Below are 12,298 nucleotides of genomic sequence, written 5' to 3'. Positions count from 1 at the left end.
TCAGCCTTCCTACAAAATGTTAAAATGTTCATAATCTGCAAACCAGCTGCTCCTACAGGTTTTTTAACTAAAGTTTAGTTTCAAATGTAAGATTTTTGGGGCTTTTTTTACCCACAGCCAGCACGCTTACATCTGGTCATCTGCATAGCATTTCTTCATGTTCCACGTCAAAAATGCATTTTTATTATTTTTTTTTATTTCCGCTATTTCTATTTGCTTTTCATGAGTGCTTTTCATAAAATGCATGACTAAAGTTGCATTTTAAACAATGGGATCAAAAAGTTTAAGTATTCAGGAAAGTGAATTCAGCTCCGTAGGCTGTCATGATCAAATCTTCAGCGCTTGTTTTCACTAGTAAATTACACTGTTTAGAGTAGTTCTAAAATAGGCAATCAAATGCTTATAACTGCCCACTCTCACAGAGCGATTCACAGCTTGTCTTGAATCACTCAACGGTTGCTTTAATTCAAGCAGTAGAAGTCTTAGGCCTGAATTTTAAGCATACGATTGAAGATTTTGTTAATCAGCCTTCTCCAGAATTTATGGTTCCTAGAAGATGAGAAATAGAGTGTTTCAGTTTGAGACATAACAAAACTGAGTTATATCAGTAGTGCTTTAGATTTGTTCTCCGTCAATGAAGTGGTGTGAGATTTACTCTGAAGAATAAAAATATGTATTAGTATGGATAACATCTGAACAGCACCTTTTGAGAGTCTAAATACGTGGGGTTTGAATATGAGATTTTGTTGTACGGGAGGAAGGAACAGAAAAGCAAGCAGTCTTTGCTGCATGGCTTCTAGCAGGTTTAAGAGCTTTCACAGAACCTGTACGTCTGTGTGTGTGTGCACATAAGTATGTATCTGCACGGTAAAGGGTAATTTTGCTGATGTTTGTCTCGTTTCAGTCTCTTAAAGGCTGGGCTATATGGTTTGAATGCTAAAAAAGAAGGTATTTGAATGCTTTAAAAAGAGGACAGCTAACTTTTATCAAGCTCCTTGTGTTTAATCAGACCTAGCTGGGCCAAACACGCACCTGAGCCCAGGCAGAAGAAACAGTGAATCTGAAGGTGGGTGCGGAGAAAAGCAGCGACGGAGGTGGGACTCCTTCAGCACCAATCAGCTATTTAGACTGGCTCGCTCCTTCACAAGACACCCTACCTTAAACAGAATTAAGGGCATCCGAGTATGGTACACCTTTTATACTCCAAGCAGTGTAGTTCGGCAGCAAAACGTTGCAAAATTTGCATTAATTATGTGGATACTACGGGATTTTTATTGGTTGTTCGTCAACTGAGCAGAGACTGTATTTTGCAGATTTTTAAGAGTATGTTTAAAAAGAGCCCCAAAGGATGACAGGATTTCATTTCCTACAGAACACAGAGTTTTATCAAGTATCTTTGATACAAATCTTGTAGCTTTGTAATTTTCAAAGATTGTGAATCAGCGTATAAAATTATATTAAAAGGAATAGATGCAGAGAAGCTACGAAAGGACTTGAAATGGTAGCATTAAGGCACTAAATGAATTAATTTCTTTTGCCTTTAAATTATTATTTTTAAAAAATACAGCAAAGCAGTGTGGCGCACAACAAATCAATGGAGTACCAGCGTTAAAATTACTAATGTCAAGGGAATGCAAGAAACAGACGTTAGCATTTAAAAACATCAACAATTAAAACATTTTGACTGAGCAAATAGTGTTTCATGCCTTCATTAATCATAAAGTCAGGAGATGCAGGGGACGGAAAGCAATTAAAAAAAAAAATGCTATCAGCAATCTAGAAGGAATTGATATTTCTGCCCTGCACTGGAATGGGTATAAACAACACGACTAAAATTCATTTACTTGCCATATATAATGTTTATTAACTCATAACTCAATATGATCAACAACTACCCTTTGTTACCTGGGGTTTTTATTCTCTAGTTCCTACTCGGGGGAGAGGGGCCAGTTCTCGCAGCTGACAGAAGCTCCTGGAAAGTTCCAGAGGTCTCTGGAAGCAGCTCAGGGAGGGTGGCGCTCCCTGGAAGCTCCGTTTCCGGGCCCGGCCGCCCCTTGCAGATGGTAATGGCGGGAGCCAGAGGCGGCTCAGCTCCTGCATACCCCCAGACCATCAACTTTTGAGGAAAAAGAAGCCAGTTTAGTGCCCGCTGGCTGTGTGCTTTTTTGGGTAGAGGAGGAAAAGGCCAGGGCGGTGCCATGCGCCATGTTGGCCCTGCAGGGCAAGGACCTCTGCGACCCCGTATCTCCTTTGGGAAGGACCTGAGGGCCAGCAGCGTGGTGGCTGCCATCTCCAAGAGGGCGGTGGAGACCCTCGAGAGGGTGAAGCTGTTTCTGCAGGTGCCGGCCCCCTCCACGCAGATCCAGGCACAGTGGGCTGCTTTGTGCGTGTCCCCAGGGAGCGAGGTAGGGACCCTGAGCCGCTCCCCTGTCCCAGCGCCTTTCCCTCGCTCTCCCAAACCTTGTAGAAACAAAAGCTTTTAGAAACGCTTTCAAAGTGATGGCGATGGAGCCTCCATCGTGGGCCATGGCATTCAGAGGAGTACGGGCTGTGGCGGAGGAGGTGGTGAGGAAGGGGTGGCTGCTGGGTACATCCCCACAGGATTTTTTTTGGTTTATTTGGTAGTTGTTGGTATTTGTGGACGGTGTAAAATACCCGTAACGTTTTCCTTGTGATAGTTTTACAAAAGCAGCCTTTATTTGGCATCCTCGTGTTAATGTATAGGAAAGCAGGATCAAAATAAGAAACAAAACCACAATTTTGAGGGTTTTGTCTTAGAGAGTCTTTGAAGAGTCTTTGCCTTCATCCAGGGTAACACAAGAAAATTAAGTCGTCTGAATGAAGAGCACGGCTACACGTCACAGAGATGACTGGGCTGTCACTGCTTAGTGAAGTCTAACACGGCCAGCCAGTCCCACGTCTGAGAACATCCGCACGTACATTTGGTTTCTCCCCCATGATCCACATAAGGTTTGCTCCTGCAGTACCCTCCCCAGCTCCATTTAGCTTCTTATGCATTTATCTTAGTGTCCAAAGGGATCCTTTCTTCAATTTAGAATAATATAACGTCAAAAGCGGTACCAAGTTTGTGATACCTGTATAAGCGGTTCATCATTGCTCTAATGTGGAGTGTGAGCACCCCCTATGGAAGCGAAAATGCACAGGCAGGCTACTTCAGGAACACAATTTATACACAGTCCTGTGAAATATTCTTCTGTTCTGCAGTTCCAGACTGCATTTTACAAAGGTACCCCTCGTCTAAGAAATGTATGAAGTAAGGAAGTTGAAAACCTTACCTGTTTCTCAGCATTACTGATGTTTCACTTGCAGTTTCAAATTTTCTTGTGCTAACACCGAATGCATACATCTGTCGGTAAGTGTCAGAATAAATCCAGATTTTCAATTCCAAATGCTTGAAAAATAAAGGACCTGCAAAAAGAACAATTTTGGCCTTTGTTACAGCTCATACCAAAGTAGAAACAATAAAAGGAATATTGTATAATATACTTGGTGTAGTATAAACTTTGGAAATGTTATTTTAAAGATCCATTTATTTTTCTGTAGGATGTTTCAGTTTTTGGCGTGGCAATTTGGCAAATGTTATATGGTATTTCCCAACACAGGCTCTAAACTTTGCTTTTAAGGACAAATACAAACAGATTTTCATGTCCAAAGTGGATAAAGAAAAACAGGTAAATAATCCTCCATATTAGTTCTGTTTAATAAACAAACTACATCCACCTAAGAGCTGTGCAGTTCCTTCTCTCAGCATGGTTCGTAATTAGTGGTGGCATATTGATAAGATTTTGTAATCAGCTTATTTTATAACAAGAGGAACAGTGAGCATGCTTACTCTGTAGTTTATTGTTGAAAGTAATGAAATCTGAGTTTTGATCTTTGATGATTAATAACTTTGTGAGGTACATGTAAATAAATGCTTATAAATATAAGTTAGAATTTTCAAAGTTTTGTTCAGGACATGTAATTATTTTGGAGTTATATGATGCAAGTATTACAATGGATGTTAAAAATCTTGGACTCAGACATGTATGTTTCTGGGCCAATCACATTCTCACAGTTAAGACTGCATTAACCTGTACTTTAGTCTCAGATCTTTATGTTCATGATTTCACTCACGTGAAATTACAGCTGCTTTTATTCTAACGTGTGAAGTTCTTGGGTTGTGTCCCTCAAGCAGGAGTCTCTAATTTTGAATTTTTTCACATTATTTTCTTAATAATTATTAGTATATGAGTGCCAGAAAGACCTTACAGATAGGAAAGTGCGTATTACTACTGTACATAAGTAATACTTCACACTGAAAACTGATTTCTTGCTACGTGTAAAGCTAGAAACATACCTATTAATAGTTAAAGCATTTTTAAAACTTAGTTTTGTACAATGCACCAGAAAAGGAGCAGTTTTAGGTTATAGCTCAAAAAGGCAAATAAACATTTGGGCTATGCTGCTTTACCTTGCAATTCTGTGTACTTGGGAAAAGTCCCTTAACTTGGATGGATTCGTGAAAGACACGGAGGTCTACAGCCATGGAATTAATTACAAGAAACCTCGCCCTTGGAAAGTGAAATGTTGATATTGGTATTTGACAAATTACATAAGATTCATTCATATCAGCAGAACGGAACATAAGTTCTTCATATCTAATTTGTTTCAAGCTGGAAAATCTGCTTTATTTGTGTCTGTCTTCGGTTATCTGTTTTAGGATTTCTTTGGTTGGGTTTTGATAATTTAAACAAAAATCCAATGTTCTGTGCTTTCTCTTGTTGACAGTTTTTTATCGCAGTGCCAGAAACTTTCCTTGCCACAGGCCTTTCTGGTGGTGCTGACCAGGAGGAACGCTGTCAGTCATTAAAGTTTGATTAATCTCGTGTTGCACGCAAATTCTTAAGCAGTCCTTTTCTAATTACAGTCATTTTGATTGCAAAGAGTTTAAGGTTGCTGTTTTCCTTCTTCTCTTAAAGTGGAAAAAGTAAAATGTCCATGATGTAAATAAGGCAGCGTTTATAGTTCTTCAAATCTCCTTTCCGTCTCCTAGAAGTGTTTCCAGATGGCTTACATGTGTATGAGCTTGTGACTCAAATTTTAGAAACATTCCATGAATAGCACTCAAGATTAATTTCTTCAGAAGTAAAGTATTTAGCAAAGCAGCATATTCATGGTTGAAATCGGGGTCTTTGGATGCTTTCTTATGTGTTTTGTGCAGGATAGGAAGTGGGGAAGAAAATATGGTTGACAGGCATTAGGTTTTGCTTAGTGGGATTATCTTTGAAAACAAAAAATAACTACTAAAACATTTAGATTGTAAAGTGCCAAGGAGCTTCTGTTAAAGACAACAGACTATATCTATGTGCCAGATACGAACCAACAAATAAAAAGTGATTTTTGGGTGCATCTACATGGTCTGCATTTACTACACAAGATGTGATGCTGTTTAAGGCAACAGAGCTATGTCAGATATCATCACCTAAAAATGTTACGCAAAACGTTTCTTGTACTGTGATTAGCTTTTTCTTATTTGGTAAACACTATGGGCCACAGTGAAAGTAAGTACATTGGTTTTTATTTTTCCCTGTTCCACCATCATAGAATTGGTCATTGCTGAAGCGGGGAGATCCACGGGCCGGTTGTTACGGAGGACGGGGTGATTATAGATGAGAAAGATGTTATCTGCTATCTGGGTCACAAGAGCACCATATAATTCAGAGCTGAAAAAGAAAACTGAATTAGTATTTTCGTGATCCCTTCAATAAATGAAGGTATATGTTTTGAAGTTCTTCCTTCAAAGATGGGTTTATTGCTTGCTGTGTTTTCACCTGTAGAGAATCCTAAGAGCTTGGGTGTAGTTACTGGTGGAATGTGGAAACAGATGAAGAATCTACAGATATAAAAAGTGGATTTTTTTAACTTTGTCACAGCTTCTGGCTAGTGTTCCACTATAGGGAAAAGCTGAAACTAGTAACATTTCTAATAAGTTTGAGTATGAATGTGTGGGCAGGAAGTGAAAGGATGGTATTATGTCGAAAAAATCCTTTTCAGAGAGGGTAAGAGAATTCATACGTAAGCATTGTGCTGAATGAGGACAAAATTGGAATGGAAGTTATATGACCTGAAAGTGTTTCAGCAACTGGATGCCACTATCTGAACAAACTGTCTTCATCCATCCATGTGTCTCAATTTCTTCTTTATGCTTTGTTCGTAAGAGGAGGAAACAATGTTTTTCATATAATTTTGATAATGTTAAATGCTTCAGTCATGCAGAGTAGTTTGTACTAAAGAGAAGGGCTTCTGTAAAGCATAACAATGTCCATAAATTTATTTTCTATTAGGTGCTGCTGAGCAGCAGTTCCATGGACTTGGTGACTGTATTATTCAAATTGCAAAGACAGACGGACTTCCTGGCCTGTATCAGGGTTTTGGTGTTTCAGTGCAGGGAATCCTTGTATACCGAGCCTCCTATTTTGGATGTTACAACACCATTAAGGTAGCTTTTACAAACAAAAAAGCAGATGTTTTAAACCTTTAACGTGATATTTTAAATATTTATTATGAACTAATGAGGATGTTAGTTACAGCTTTTGTCCTTACAGTTATTTGTGCTCAATACAGTTTATTACTGAAGAGCAAAGTAATTTTACAGTAGGATTAACAACAGAAATGATAGAAATTAGACTTGATAGCTGCTGGATTTGACATACATTTTACAGAATTTGTCCAGGCTTCCATTTGTGTTTTACTTCGCAGGGATTATTGCCAAATCCAAAACAAACTCCATTCTTTCCTTTTTCATTGCACAAGTTGTGACTACGTTCTCAGGAATGCTGTCTTATCCTTTTGACACTGTCAGGAAATACACAATTATGCAGGTACAGTCTAGCTTGAAATCCTTTTCTGAAAATTACTTACTAGATTTTTGAAGTTTGTGCTAACTAAAGTGCTGTATAGCTTTACAGCAGGTGAGACTCTATTCAGAAAAAAAAAAAACTGGAAACATCTCCAGAAAGACAAGAAGGAAAATGAAATAATAGTATTGTGGGAGCATGGTAAAAGTTCACAGGTTGGTGAGAGCTTTTAATAGAAAAACAGGATCTCTTCTTTTTCCTACTCAGAAGCCAGATATTTGGAGTAATACAGGTTTGTGGCTAGAATAACATCCTTTATTAGTCCAGCTAAGGCAGTTAGAAAAATAGTCTTTGTGGCACACAGCTGTTCTTCAGGTGTGAGGCAGAATCAGTAACCTTCAAAGCTCAGTACGAGCTGAGAATTATTTCTCAGCATGTGATGGGTATGATAGTGTATAATTACCAATTAATGTTGGATCTTGGTGCTAGCTATTAGGTAATTTTACTAGGTAGTTCAGTAGCATTTGAAGTACATATAATAATATAAATTCCTGCTGTGAAGATCATCCTCAAACACTAAATAAAAAACCACAAAAATGCTCTTGAAAAATCAGGACCTTGCTCCCTGCATCCCTGAGGAAGTTTTGCCAGCTGACAATAGAAAAGGGGTTGTTAGTTCTAAAGAAGGGTCTCTACATTTTATTTCAAGAGTATCCTTTTCTCTCAGCATTCTAAAAGTCAAAAGAACATAAGAATAAATGTTGGCATAGAACTTGCTTGGGTGCTCTCAAGAAATCCCAGGGGATACTTCGATTCTTAGGTCATGCCTGCATACCTCCTTGAAGCTTACAGTGGGCAAACACCATTAGCACTACTGGCTTCTTCCTTACAGACTAAATACGATTTCACTGCCTTCAGATTCTGCTTTATCTGCTTAATCGGCAGTAAATCTACAGTTAATGCTGCCTTTATTCCTAATTACTGTGCTTCTTGAGGCTTTACCGAAAAATTGCCTGTATTTCTGGTAATTAACTTACCACTAGGATAGAGAATAGTATCAAGATTAAAAACACAAATTACAATCATATGAAGTAAGTTAATAGGTTTACCAGCATAAAAGAGTATGAGAGGACATATATAATATATGTTATGGAGGTATAAATATATTTCACATGGTATCCTTGTTTCACTCATGTAGTTTTGAAGCTCCAGGTACAAATAAAGCTGATTGATTACTACAATTTTTATCCATTTCTTATCATGACATTTATTCTAATCCAAGAGGAAGCCTTGAATTAAATACAGCACCTTTTAATCCTTCAGTTAAATTATATTTGCCAGATGGGATAACTTCCTGAAATAACGAGCACAGTACAGTTACTGCTTTCAGCAAAGTTGATTTCTGTCAGGTAATCAGTAATAACCATTACCAAATATCCTTTCATTTGCATATATTCACATCAATTCAAACAGAAATATTTTAAATGTTTTTTAGCTATGATACTATGTTTATTTAATGGATGTATGTGAATATTTATCATAGATCTATTTCCTGCATTTATTATGTTCAGGAAATGCATAGTGATCTCCTACCTTGATTCCTAACAGAACATGTAACAAAATGTAACACTGTCTCCATCAGAAACTTCAAATATCACTAAATTAGCTGCAGAGTGTATCACAAAGGCTTAAAGTAGGCAACAAAGAAGGCAACTCTTTCTGCCACTATAGTCTAGAACCTTACCTTGATACTGCAAGTGGATTTAACTAAAGATGTAGCTAACTCAAGTCAAATCTTCAACATCAAGTAAAAAACCTGGTGTCTTCTTTCCAGTAAAATTTCATATAAAGATAGGGATTTGGGGATTAATCTTGCCAAAAGAAAGTGTACTTGTTTTTTGCTAGTGAAGACAAAAACCAGTGTCAGTTCCTAACACAGTCCCCAAATCCTGAAGAGAATGCAGTTCCGAAACAGGAATTGTTTGACAGCTCACCAAGCACATCTACAAAAAACGGCTTTGTCAGGGCCGTGCTGTTACTCAGAGTATCTGAGAGATGGCTGTCGTCACCCTCCCGAGTTCCAGAGCGGGCAAGACTATTTCCCAAGTGCTCTGCTGTGCAGAGAACGGCTACACAACGTTCCTCTGGGCTGTCTCCACTCCGCTGTTGAAATTTTCAAACCTTAAAGGAGCTGGCGTGATTTTCAGCCATGCTGCGCTCGGAAAAAGCTGCAGGGAGAGTTCAGTACTTCAGCTGTGACTTCTGCAGAAATGGTCGTATGCCGGCACGTGAACATTCACTGCTTGTCATCCTTTATTTCCTTCACCCCTAAGCACTTGAAGCAAGTTTTAGTGAACAGGGTGGAGGTCTGCAACTAACAAGTCCTCCTTTTTGCTTTGTTTTCATTTGTCAAGCAAATTAATGCTCACAAACAAGGCAGGCTAGATGAAAACTGCACTGCCCTCCTTCTTAGCCTTCCTATGCTTTTACATTATCGTGCTAGTCAAGACCTTAATATTTTTTAGAGGACTCTATCGATCACTAATGAACTGAAACCTACTTGCTATAAAAATAGTCCAGTGGTACTAAAGAAGGAGAAAAAAAAAAGAAGAGCTGTGGAAGTTTTAATAGCACTGAAACAATTCAGAGCACCCTTAGGACTGGAGTGACCTCATTTAATTCCTAAGCCTTCTACTTGCCCAGTAAAGCTTAAAAGAAGCATCAGAAGAAGGATCACAGCCTTTCTAAATTTAGCTATTGGAACAAGCTAACAGAGCATTACATCAGATAAATATTCATTAGTTAAAAGATCTCTCCTTCACAGTTAAGTGAAACATTAGGAAGAAGTTCCTTAGTGTTCTTTACTAAAGAAAGACAAATTTTGCTGGGCATCTAAGTTTCTTTCTCAGTGCAGTGCAATAATGATCTGTCCGTATTATTTTGTGTGCAGAGTGGGGAGATGGAACACCAATATAAAGGAAGCGTTGGCTGCCTTATGAAAATATACAAGCGAGAGGGACTTGATGCATTCTTCCATGGAGCGTTCTCCAACATCTTCTGTGGAACAGGAGGAGCCTTAGTGATAGTTCTTTAGGACAAAATTAAGGACATTTTTAATCTTGACGTTTCAGAGAGTTTGGGATCTGATTAAAATAGTAAGTGAACATCTATTGTGCTTGAAAAGTGCTCATGATAGAACTCTCATTGTTTGCATAGCCTATTTTTAATGTTATATAAATAGTTTAAATGTTATACAAACAACGCTTTTAAGAAATTATTTGGATGTTTTTGTGACTAAGTATGTACTAAATGAAATAATTTGCTTTCAGGGAACTAAAGAGTACTGTTTACATTTCGTTCAAGGAATGAATCCAAGAAAACGCTCGCCTCCTGTTTAAAATTCTCAATGTTTCCGTTTTATTCACACTAAATGCTACAGATCTTGACTACTGAATTACAGCATGTACCTGAATATATTCTGGTAACGGCAGCTTCCCTCACCTGTCAGCAGAGCCCACTGGAAGTATGTGTACCTATCAGCCTGTTACAGCTTCTACGTGAACCACAGTAAAAGAAAAACCTGTTTCTAACCTATTGATGAGTTTTCACAGTATTTCAAAGCACAAGTCAAGACAGTGAAGGAGTTTACATTTGGGTTTTTTTAATCGGCATTAAGAAATACAGCGCCTCACTCTTCTCTCTGTCCCATCCCTCAAACAACAGCAAGACGACTACAGTCTGGCTGGCAGCATTTCAAGCCCAAACGCAGCCCAAAGACTTGGAGATCCAAGCACCTCAAAACTTAGAACACCGAATACATTATTTCTTGAGGAAATCTAAAATGGCTGAGGATTCTTCTCAGTATTGAGGATAAATCTTACAGTGCAATTAAGTGAGAAGATTCTGAGGTAATAATTTTCAATAGGGAAAGGAAGAAGAAACGAAACCTTGTGGAATATTCATAATTTAAGGAATCAAGAAAGTATTTAGGAGGCCATTATTTAAATGTTTGGTTTCAAAGAAACAAAGGGTAGCAGTGTTCCTAATATTTCTCCACAACCCTTAAATGCCACATAAAAACCTTTAGCTCCTTGAGTTAGTACAAATAGTACTGCAGTGATAGGACGAGTGGTAATGACTTCAAACCGGAAGATGGCAGATTTAGATTAGAAATCGGGAAGAAATTTTTCATGATGAGGGCGGTGAAACACTGGCCCAGGTTGCCCAGGGAAGCTGTGGCTGCCCCATCCCTGGAGGTGTTCAAGGCCAGATTTTATGGGATTTTGAGTGATGTGGTCTAGTGGGAGGTGTCCCTCCCCATGGCAGGGGGGCTGGAACTAGGTGATCTTTAAGGTCCCTTTGCAACCCAAACCATTCGAGGATTCTGTGATAAATATTCTTTTAGCTGCTAAAAGTCAGTTGTGATCCACAGGCCAAGAACAGGAAAGTCTCGGACAACAGCAGTTCCAAGATTGCTGCGGTGCCAGTAGCTGACGGGGGGTATGTGCCCAGGCAAGCCTGTGGCTAATCTGACTTGGCTGAACGCTGCTCACATTTGCAGAGCTGGCAATCGGCATGACACTGAAGCACACAAACAAGACTTTTATGAAATACTTGCAGAGTTTGGCTTATCCTGCTTGCGATCTCATCTGCAACTCGCCAAAGTCTTAACTCTTGACAAGGCAAATAAAAAGTCTGTTGGCAGTTTCTTGTTGCTATCACGAATGTCTGTGCATGCCTGCGCCTCGACGCCAGCTGCTGTGGCTGCCGGAAACAACAGGGCAGCGGCAGCACGGGGGTGTGAGATCCAAGCCGAGACGTGCCCGTGCTCCTGCAGTGGGGGCTCGTCCCCTGGCTGCGGGGTGGCACGACTTATTCTGGGATGGCTCGGCGGTGTCGCCCCGCTCCACGGGACTGTTCGCGTATCCTCCCTTGTCCCAGGGAGCCCTGGGTGGGGCTGCGGAGGAGGATGTGCAACGCTTTGAGTCACCCAGAACTGGAACAGGGAGCGGAGCTGGGATGTGTCTCCCTGGCTACTGCGGGGGAGCAGGACCTGCTCTGCGTTCCCCGTCCTGATACCAGCAAGGAAAATGCGGTGGTTAATTACTTGTACTAATAAATACTAGTTGTGTTACATGTAACTGTGTTTAACAGGGGCTCCTCTGGCTTCTGGGGGTTTTGGAGAAAAACGGCGTCTGTCACCCTCAGGAAAAGAGTTCTAGTTGAAAAAACAGTAAACGGGGAAAGAATCAAATCAAAGATCCTGATGGATGTGAGTCTGGTTTAGTGGATTTGCACTTTATTTTTAGTCTCTCCGGTGGAACACAACCGTGCAGCGCCGTGTCCCCTGTTGTGTCAGAGAGACGTCACGCTGCTGTGTGAAACGGAGACGTCATTTTTAGAAGCGAATGAATGAATGAATACATAATGAATGAATA

The 12,298-nt window shown here is 39.7% G+C and overlaps 1 long non-coding RNA gene across 1 annotated transcript in view; it reads right to left on the bottom strand.

Moving 5' to 3' along the window:
- The window catches only part of LOC141743970 (uncharacterized), a 39,606-nt gene that overhangs the window by 26,929 nt on the left and 379 nt on the right, over positions 1–12,298 (bottom strand). The window contains exon 2 of the long non-coding RNA XR_012587291.1: positions 3,297–3,429. This is a non-coding gene — a long non-coding RNA (uncharacterized LOC141743970). The remainder of the gene's footprint in view (positions 1–3,296; positions 3,430–12,298) is intronic.

The sequence above is a fragment of the Larus michahellis genome, chromosome 5 (assembly GCF_964199755.1).
Source record: "Larus michahellis chromosome 5, bLarMic1.1, whole genome shotgun sequence".
Lineage (NCBI taxonomy): Eukaryota > Metazoa > Chordata > Aves > Charadriiformes > Laridae > Larus > Larus michahellis.
Note: the sequence above shows the minus strand (reverse complement) of the source record. Positions and strands in the feature narration are given on the sequence as shown.